The 10,528-nt window shown below is 41.7% G+C and overlaps 1 pseudogene; it reads left to right on the forward strand.

Moving 5' to 3' along the window:
• The first annotated feature begins 8,746 nt into the window (after nucleotides 1–8,746).
• Nucleotides 8,747–9,095, forward strand: LOC103596265 (annotated as a pseudogene).
• Nucleotides 9,096–10,528: the final 1,433 nt, after the last annotated feature.

The raw sequence follows: 10,528 nt of genomic DNA on the forward strand, positions 1-10,528 counted from the left end.
GCGCTCCCACCGAGGGTTCAGATCCCATGTGGAGACCGGTTCCCGCTCACTGGTTGAGCGCGGTGCGGGCACAACACCGAGGGTTGCGATCCCGTTACCGGTCAGTAAAAAAGACAAAAAGGAAAAAAAAAAAAAGAACATGAATTTACCTTAGAAAGAAATTAATTTTAATGAACAGTATGACAAATTGGTTAAAACAAGAAAGTTCAAAGAGATAAGATAACAGTTATAAAAAGCCCTTATGGAAGAAAAACAGGCAAGAGTAGATGAATATGCAAAATAACCAAGTAGATCTCTTGGAAATGGAAATGTAGCCCTTGATATTTTCAAAATGCTTGATAGATGGAACGGTCTCTAGACTCAGTAAAGGAAGTCTGGTGACTGGGAAGGTCTTAGGGAGGAGCTCACCCGGAATTCCACACAGAATAACAGAGTTCAAATATACAAAAGAATGGCTACGAGCATATAATACGCATCCCAGAAAAACAGAATGAAAAGAACGAGAGAGAAGTAACATAAAGTGCTTAACATAACCGTAATAGCTAAGAATTCTCCAGAGCAAAAGACGTACATCTTCAGATTCAAAGTTCACTCCTGATACCAAAAAAATTAAGTGAAAATAAATCTCCACCTATGAATACTGTAATGTGACTTAGAACTTAAAGAATAAAAGGAAATCTTAAATGTGTCAGAAAGAAAGCACAGATTATTAAAAAAAAAAAGACTAACACTATCAAACTTCTCAGCAGCAACACTAAACTCATACTAAATGCTACAAAACAACCGAAAGCAGTCGTCAAAGTGCTGAAGGAACAAAACTCTCAACTAAGACTATTATATTCGGCTAAATCACAATTTAAGTGGCAGAGAAAATAAAGATATTTTCAGACACATAAAACTGAGACTTTATAATGCACAGATCTCCACTGAAAGAAGCAGCCATGGCTTTGCCCACCACACCTCCGACCCCGGCCCTGCTCCAGCAGCTCCCCACTCCCAGTCCACTCCCACCCCATCCTCCCCCGTCTGTGCCTTGCTTCGGTGCCCTGAGCTTGCTCACGCTGTCAACCCTTTCTCTGTCATCTCTACTATTCCTCACTTTACTTTTCTCTCACTCATCCCCAGGGTATAGGCGCCAAGCAACTGCGCTCTCCTGCATGTTACTACACTAGGCCAGCCGGACACACCTCTGTGACCTACAGTTAGTTTCTGCTAGCTCCTTCCCTATCACATGCAACTTGGACGCCCCAGGACTGGAAGCATACAGAAATGCTGCCCGTCATCCTTCACGCAGTCAGGTTTGTACAGAAGGTGGGGTGGAGATAAATATGAGGGCGTGGGAGGAAAGGAGAAGCTCCAGGTCACGGGCAGAGAGACGTGATGGGACAGAACATGGAGAATTGCAGCTATTGCCATAGTGATTCATAGTCTTCAAATGTCTCTCTCTTTCCCCTATCGTGTGTGTGTGTGTGTGTGTGTGTGTGTGTGTGTGTGTGTGTGTGTGTGTGTGAGAGAGAGAGAGAGATGAGGATGAGATGAGACAAGATGACTGAGAATTTGCAGTTTTTCAATGTGGTTTTCCTCTACACATGTGTCTCAAATCAGGAGCAGCTAGTACAATAACAGTTCCCTGACATTCTTGGATAATAGGGTTTAATGGAATTTCCCATCTAACCAAGAGTCATTCTCATTTGTGCTATGAAATTGCAGTGGACATGGCTTCTTCCACCCAGGAATGTGTTGACCTAAGGCCTGATCTTTCCCCAGCCTCAAGTCTCCAGTGCCACTCAAGTAGCTTAGTCTGTGCTGGGCATGCAGGAGCAGCCTGGCTCAGCATGTGTGTCTTCTTTTCAGTTTCTGGGGTTTGTGTGTTGCTTTGAGGATGGAGTTTGTCCATGGAAGATTTCAGTAATAAAGAGCTGTTTTATTGAAGTGATGGCTTCTTGCCCAACTCAATATAGCCTCTTAACAACACCTAACTTTTAAAGAGACTTCACAGAAAAAAAATTAAGGCCATTTCTGATGACTTTGGCACAATCAAATTTAATTTCCCTAAAGTATTGCATAAGTGGAAAGCAGAGAGCTCCAAATATGATAGGAAGCGACAGGTATTTTTTAAAAATTGATGAAAAATATAAGAAGTAGATGCATCTCTGAAAAGCCAAGTAATCTGATAGCTTAGTAAAAACAAGGAATTAAAATATTCATTTTTCGGCAGATTTGCAAGTGAAGTGTCTTTTTTATGACATTTATTGTTCTTTTCTTTGATTACAAAACACTATAGAAAAGGGCAGAGAGAAAAAAATTTTCAGGTTTTTTGGCACCATCCCAGAGCTATTTAATGAGGCAGGCCATAAGTCTACTATCTTATAACCTGTGTTTTTTTTCTTAACATATATAGAAGAATTAACTTAATACACCATAACATTTTCTTTTTTTTTTTTCTTTCCTTTTTGTCTTTTTTTTTACTGACCGGCAACGGGATCACAACCCTCGGTGCTGTGCCCGCACCGCGCTCAGCCAGTGAGCGGGATCCTGTCTCCACATGGGATCTGAACCCTCAGCGGGAGCGCCACCACGCTCCCAAGCAGCGCACTCTCTAGTGCGCCATAACATTTTCTTATTACTTTAATAGTACTGCACCATAACATTGTTTTATGATTGCATAGTAATCCATTGTGTGAATCTATCATAATTTGTATGCCCAATCCTCTACTTTTTGGCTATTTGGCTGTTTCCAATTTCTCACTGTAATAATGTTGCAATAAACACCCTCCTACAAAAATCTTTTTTGCAATATCTTGGATTATCTTTTTTTTTTTTTTTCCTTTTTGTCTTTTTTCATGTCCGGCAACGGGTCACAACCCTCAGTGTCGCGCCCGTACCGGACCGGGACCGGCAACGGGATCGCAACCCTCGGTGTTGCTCCCACACCTTGCTCAGCCAGTGAGCGGGAACCGGTCTGTATGTGGGATCTGAACCCTCGGCAGGAGCACCACCGCACTCCCAAGTGGCGCACTGTAGCAGTGCGCCACCGGGCCAGCCCCTTAGATTATCTTTTAAAGTGATTTCTGAAACATTTTTCTTTTCTTCCTGAAGACTGGAGTAATTAATATGAGGGGTAATTTTTAAGTGCCAATTTTCTTCCAGCACAAGCTCTCCCAGGAGTGTTGACTTTCTGGGTCACAGTGGTGTCATTACTGGAAGGCTGGATGTTAGTAGCTCATACAGCTGCATCATTCTTAAAGGACAGGCTCATGATTAGTAAACCCTTCATTTCCTTTTTGAAAGTCTAGAATCGTTTTTGCCATTTCATTCGAATCAGTTAAAAAAAAACACAAAACCTGAAATGACTCTTACGTCAACTTTTTGTTGCAGCTGAAATTAATTTTGATGTGTTTAATATGAAATTGAGAACGCTTCTCCAAGAACTGTTATTTTTGGAGTTTTAGTACTTGTTCCCTTACCTTCCCAATGCCAATTTATTAAGACCTGTAACGTACATTTTAATTAACCCTATGGCTGGCCAAGTAGAGTTCTGCAATACTTAATTGAAATGTTGGAGAATCTTAACACACAATTCAGTCCTATTTAACATGAGTCAGAAAAAAAGACATCTGTGGCTCACAAAACTGCTGCCCTTACATTAATAATCTCTCTTAAATCCCTGCAAGCAGAATATGAAGTCACTTTGGAACAAAGCCTAAGAATACAATGACTTCAGAACACAAAATCTTCAGTTAGGGAGGAGTTTTTAATAGTCACCCTAACAAGCAGTAGAATTTAAACTCTCCGGGACAATAGTGAAACTGCTTATGTTCACATAGCCAAAAAAAGGCGAGGGGGAGGGGAGGGAAGGCTAGGGTTTCCTGCTATTTATCTGTTTCATTTCATTGTTTTTCCTTAAGTGGTGTTTTTGATTGTACCATATCTAAAGGCATAATTACAGGATACAATCGTTCTCATAATTTCATCACTACTAAAAAAGTGGGGAAAATGCAAGTTTGTCCCAGCTGACCTAATTACTGGTAAAGTAAACATGATTGATTAAAAGAAAAAAATTTCTATGATTATAAATAACAATGTTCTCAATGTCTCAGTTTTCCAGGGTGCAGCAGCTGAAAGTAAAGTTTATGGCCCATGGCAAAAGCAACATATTTTAAGATATATGAGATTTTCTGGCAAAACAAATAACTAGGGGAAATGGGCATAATGAAAGCATAGAATTTTCCAAGTCAATTCCTAATATTTTTAGCAGTTCTGACCCCCAGAAGAATTATAGTCAGTTGTTAATAAAGGGCGATTCAAAAGCAGCAGTATAGAACTTGATATTCATGGCACCTCTCATAATCATGGCTTGTTTTCCAATAAATCTAGAGATTTATAAAAATCGAATAATGCTGCCTGGCTCATTAAATAGCTTACACGAGTTCAGACTAACAGGATGCCAGAGAAAGAAAGAGAAGCCTTCAGAAGGTTTGGGAAAGGAGCCTGGAGGAGAAACAGAGGCTGTGCTGAGAGCCTGGGGGAATTTGGGGCATGATTCTAAACACACCCTCTTCTCCCATTGCTGGAGCAATGTTTGGGGAGCACAGAGTAACTGCAAAAGCTCTCTCATTTACTCTCTTATAATAAAAAAAATTAAGTAACCTTCCATATCCATTTGTAACTCAAGGTGAATGAGAGTTGGGAAATTAGGGGAGATGACTGGGGTCAGTATATATGGGTGTTGTGATGACTGTGGGGAGGAGAAGAATCAGGACCTAATAGAAGGAGTCTGGGCATATTGCCAAGACTGGCCAGGCTAGAGGATGGGGTTGGGCTTCTCCATGGGGACTATGAGCATGTAAGTCACCAGATATGGGGCCCTGTTCCCTGACTCAGCACACAGAAAGTAGGAACCAGTGGGGCAGGGTCCGTGGGGTTTTATATACCAGTAACAAGAATAAACAATACTAGCACTTTAGAGTTTGCCAAGCCTTTCATCTTCTTTTCCTTATTTCTATTCCATGGCCTCTCTCACATTTCGAGTAAACGCAAGAGGAATGATGCCTGCAATAGTGCGTAATTCCCAAGTAGCCAGGGGAAGATTCAGCAAAGGGTTTTAAATAAAATCATAAGTGAACCACATTCTGAAGGAGTAGTTAGCACATGACAGTGTGTAGAACCATGGACTCTGCTGTGCTGAAGGGACTGCTCAGGAGGCTCTATTATGTTCTGGTCCCCTACAAGTGTTCAGAGAGATAGAATGTTCCACTACTTATGGAGAAGGGAAACTTGAGGGATGCTGTGCTGCTTTCTAGAACCACTGATGTGCAGGCAAGTCTTACTCAGAGTGTGGTAAATAGTCACCAGAAGGGACTGGGGAGAGCTTACTGTCTACAAACCTTCATTCCCCTCACCAGTAGACACATGACATTTCCAGAGGGAGAGAACACTATTCATCCACTTTCTAGTCTAGTAAGGCCGCCATCCCCAAATGCAGGAGTCAATGACTAAGACTGAACTCTCTTTCACACCTCAGATTCCAGTGCATGATTTGGTCCTGGGAAAGAGAGTCCCACATTCATACAATACCCCTCATGAAGCCTTACAAAAACAGCCTGCAACTTCCACTATCTAGTCTTGCCTTCAAAATCGTAGCTATCATAGCTCTTTGCATTGCTTACACAAATCTACTCTATCTTTGAGGGGCATTAGATCCCAGAGAACCATTGCAGCCAAGCCAACAGCTCTTCAGTGTTACCATTCACCATACTGAATGACATTTGCTAGAGTCGAATTTGACCTTGCACCTGTTGTGAAAGCCTGCAATCCTAAAGCCCTGGACCATGGGTGCAGCAGCACCAGCTGTGGGCCCAGCAGTCTGAGATATCATGAGCATTAACCCATTCACGGAGGCACAGGTGAGCCCTTAGCTTTGAGGATGGGGAAATCATTCAATGGAGGTGCCTCAGGTTTCTCTCTGCTCAAGCATAAGTCAGTCCACATTCAGCCTCGTCACACTGAGGGTAAGTGAAGAAGCTCCTGGGGCTGCTAGAGATGGGTCAAGAGTTCCCCAGACCTTGGGGTTAGGCCTGTAAGTTAATCAGTTGAACGCTAACTTGAAGTTTGGTAACAAGGGACTATAAAGCCAAGTGGGTGAAAAGCAGGCTTCATATGGCTCCCTCTCAGGGCCTCCTAAGCCACTGGGTCACAGGGCAGAACTTCTCTGGGGCTTTCGCTGTTCTGGCTGCCACTCTGGTCATTCATGAACTTTGGGAAAGAGAAGACCTAGCAAAGGGGATTCAGCAAGAGAGAAGTAGCAAAGGAGGAGGAATAAAGGCAAAGAGAAAGATGGAGAATGAACAATTTAAGGGAATGCAGGGAAGAGCAGGAGACAGGATTGAGAAAGAGCAGTCACCGGAGCTGTGCCCCATCTGTGGCCTCCAGTCTCTGATGCATATTATTTGCACTCCACATTTAACCAAACTTCTTGACAAAGATTTTTGCATTAACAAGCATCCCTTATTTTCACTGTGTAGATGGAGACATGCAGGGCAGGAACTGAAGTGTCCTTGACCAGGAACACACAGTAAAGCAGTCAGAGAGACCAAACTTCTTGACAAAGATTTTTGCATTAACAAGCATCCCTTATTTTCACTGTGTAGATGCAGACATGCAGGGCAGGAACTGAAGTGTCCTTGACCAGGAACACACAGTAAAGCAGTCAGAGATTCTCCCAGCCCCTCATTTGTCCTCTGACCTTTGAGACTAAAATGACTTGTTGTTTAAGCTTTAACCAGGGAATCGTCTTTGAAACCTCTTCCTCATTGGGTTCCAAGACACAATCTGCTGTTCTACACACTTAATGAGAGAGGATTGTACTGTTGATTTTCCAGAACTGTACTGAAGCATCAGAATTATGAAAATCAGTTACAGAACGTGAGGTGAAAGTAGCTTTTACTATCACTGAGCTCAATCTCCTCATTTTCCAGATTAGAAACCTTAGTGCAACCCAGAGAGGTAAAGAGGCTTACCCAAAATCACACGGCCATGCAGGGAAAGCTGGCACTGCCACACAGATATCTTTACTTCTAGGCTGCTATCTCCCCAAGCGACTTACCAGATATAGATTTGTTCCCCTTTTTTTATGCCCAATCCAAGGTAAAGAGGCTTACCCAAAATCACACGGCCATGCAGGGAAAGCTGGCACTGCCACACAGATATCTTTACTTCTAGTCTGCTATCTCCCCAAGCGACTTACCAGATATAGATTTGTTCCCCTTTTTTTATGCCCAATCCAAAGTATTTAGCATTCCCAGAGCATTCCAAATGGCTGAACAATAGCAAACAACTCAGTGTGATCGAAAGCCTAGATTTCTGGTGTTTTCTTCAGGGTGTTTATGGCTTTCAATCTGTTAACCATAAGGAATATAGAATTTAGCAAAGTACATTGAAGTTTTCTATGCAGCATGTTAAGAACAGCTGAAACCAATTAAATGCTAATCAATTTTACTCTGTCTGATGCAGAATGGAAAAAATGTTCTGGAGGTCTCTCCACCCTGAGATGTTCTTGGCCATGAGTCTCCATGCTATGGGCCCCCTCCCATCTCTCTTAGTCATGTACCCTCAGGAAGAGGAGACCCAGCCAACTCCCTTCAGATCCCAGAGGAGAGCAGAACTCTGCCCAGCTTTTTCCTTTAAAATGAGTTTATTCTGGGAAGAAGGAGGCTGCAGACTCCGGGGCAGTGCACACTACAATTGTGAGAAGAAGAGGGACTGAGGTAGACAGTGAAATCCAGCCACATCCATCCTCTGTGGCCACTTCGCAGACTTTACCAACCATCTATAACCTTATGTCCTGACACCAATTTCCCCCAAGCTCCACCTTCTTCCATGGAGACAGACAGCAAAGCAGATTTTCAAATCTGACAAATTCAGATTTGAATTTGGACTCTGCCATTATTAGATGTGACATTAGGTAACATATTTAATCTCCCTAAGCCTCTGCTCACTTACTTCTAAAAAAAATGATTCAACAGATCTATTGTACAACATGGTAACTATAGTTAATGAGTATGTATGTACTATACACTTGAAAGATGCTAAGAGAGTAGATTTTAAGTTTTCTCACCGTAAATAAGGGATAAGTATGTGAGGTAATGCCTAGGCTAGTTAGCTTGATCTTGCCATTCGACAATGTATACATGTTTCAAGACATCATGATGTGTATCATAAATACATACAATTTTTATCTGTCAATAAGAAAATAAATAAGAAAAAAGAATTAAATGAGGTAATGCTTTTTGGGTATCTGATGTATAGTGAGTGATCAACAAATTCTAGCTTTGTCCCACACCATTCCTCCTAATTAGTTACTGATATACTCTCCTTCTTATATTCAAGCCTCTTCAGTCATGCTCCTATTAGTCAGTTCAAATATGTTACAGTGTGCGTGTATGTGTACATGTGTGTGTCTATCTGTCTGACAGTCCTGTTGTATCCGTCCATGAGGACAGATGGATGAGAGTATGTATATTAGGAAGCCACAAGCCAAAGTGCCGATCTATTTGCTTGTATGCAGAATAGGTAACATGTCACTCTTAATCCTGCTCAGGGTCTCACATCCAGGGTAACGATCAGCCTTTAACCCCAAGGCCTAAAATTTTGGGGGTCTCTGGAAGACATCCACAGTTCACCAATTTGAACCAGAAGTCTGTTTGTGTATATTTTTCAATCTTCCACTGAGGGTGGAGGTGGGGGAATGACATACAAATTAAACTCGAGCTCAGAAATGACCACTGCCTCCCTCGACACAGTTGAGAGCTGTCGTCTTTTACCTGCATGGCGTTGTCCTCACAATATCACCAGCTGCTGAGTGACTATGGGCCATCGTCCCTAGTCTACACCCAGGAAACTGGAAACAGCCAGGTACTCCAAAGCAAATATGCTAAACTGCTGGCCATCATGGAAGGGTTGGAGGAAGTGATCAGATTCACTTACACTGGCAGCGAGAACACAACGAAGAGACTAACATGAGTTCATGCTAGACACTGACTCAGGAGTGTTTGGCTAAAACAGAGTGGAACGCCAGATTCTACTCACCTTGTTAGCTTTGAAAGGTTTTCCATGTTTTACAAGATGTGAAGTTAACGTTCATCTCCCCTGTTTGGTTTTTAAAATGGTAACAGTTTGGTTTTTCCTCCTTGTTTCTTTCCTATAGTTCGCTAGGGTCTCAAATTGTAGGAAAGATTTTGCAGTTGATTAGGATTTGCATTTTAAGTAGTTAGGAACCACTCAGGTTTTTTTTTTTAAGCATTGATTTAAAAGATGCATGTACAATTTATCCATCTTACAGCAAACTGACATCTGCCTCCCAGATACCAATGTCTCACTTTAATCTTTCCTTTTGAATACATTTTGTAACACAAATTGTTCTTTGATCCTTTTCATAAGCTAATACAACTCTTAAGAATTTTGCTTTTAATGAATACTAACAGTTCTCTTTACCTAGTCCCTACTTGCCATACAGTATACAGTCTGCATAATGTAAATTCTTTTTTTGCCCAAGCATTTGCATCACTATAAATTTTTCAATGCACAGGTTATTAATATAGAAAAAAGAGCAATGAACCAAACCTAACAATTTTTATACTAATACTATATGTAGATTTAAGTTCCTTGTTTACTATAAGTTGAACAAAATGTGGAAAAAATGACTAAATCTGTTTGCTTCTTTGTATATATTTATCACTTGATGTAATAAAGCTTATACTCATTAATAAAAGATAAATAAAAATAAAGAATATAAAATGGAAGACTTACACTCTAATGTATCAATAATTACTTTAAATGCAAATGTGTAAATTCACCAATTAAAAGACAGATTGGCAGATAGAATTTAGAAACATTATGTAAATATATGCTTTTTAAAGAAACTCAACTTTACATATAATGGTATCAGCTGGTTGAAAGTAAGAGGATGGAACAAGATATATCATGCAAACATTAATCAAAGAAAAGCAGCAATGGCTATGTTAGTAACAAAGTAGACTTCAGAGTAAAGAAGATTACCAGAGACAGGGACATTATATAATAATGAAAGAATCAATCCACCAAAAAGAAATAGCAATCCTAAATGTGCTTGCACCAAACAACAGAGCTGCAAAATACATGAAGCAAAAACTGATAGAACTGGAAGGAGAAATAGAGGAATCCTGAAGGAAGAACAGATATGAATCACTACAGGATTGGAGCCCAGAGAACATGATAAGAGTGGGGAACAGTCAAGAGAGGCTTCACGGGGCTGGCCCGGTGGCGCACTGGGTAGTGCGCTGCTTGGGAAGCGCGGCGGCACTCCCGCCCGAGGGTTCGGATCCCACATACAGATGGCCCGGTGGCGCACTGGGTAGTGCGCTGCTTGGGAAGCGCGGCGGCGCTCCCGCCTGAGGGTTCGGATCCCACATACAGATGGCCCGGTGGCGCACTGGGTAGTGCGCTGCTTGGGAAGCGCGGCGGCGCTCCCGCCTGAGGGTTCGGATCCCAC

This window comes from Galeopterus variegatus, unplaced genomic scaffold (assembly GCF_000696425.1).
Source record: "Galeopterus variegatus unplaced genomic scaffold, G_variegatus-3.0.2 Scaffold1968, whole genome shotgun sequence".
NCBI lineage: Eukaryota > Metazoa > Chordata > Mammalia > Dermoptera > Cynocephalidae > Galeopterus > Galeopterus variegatus.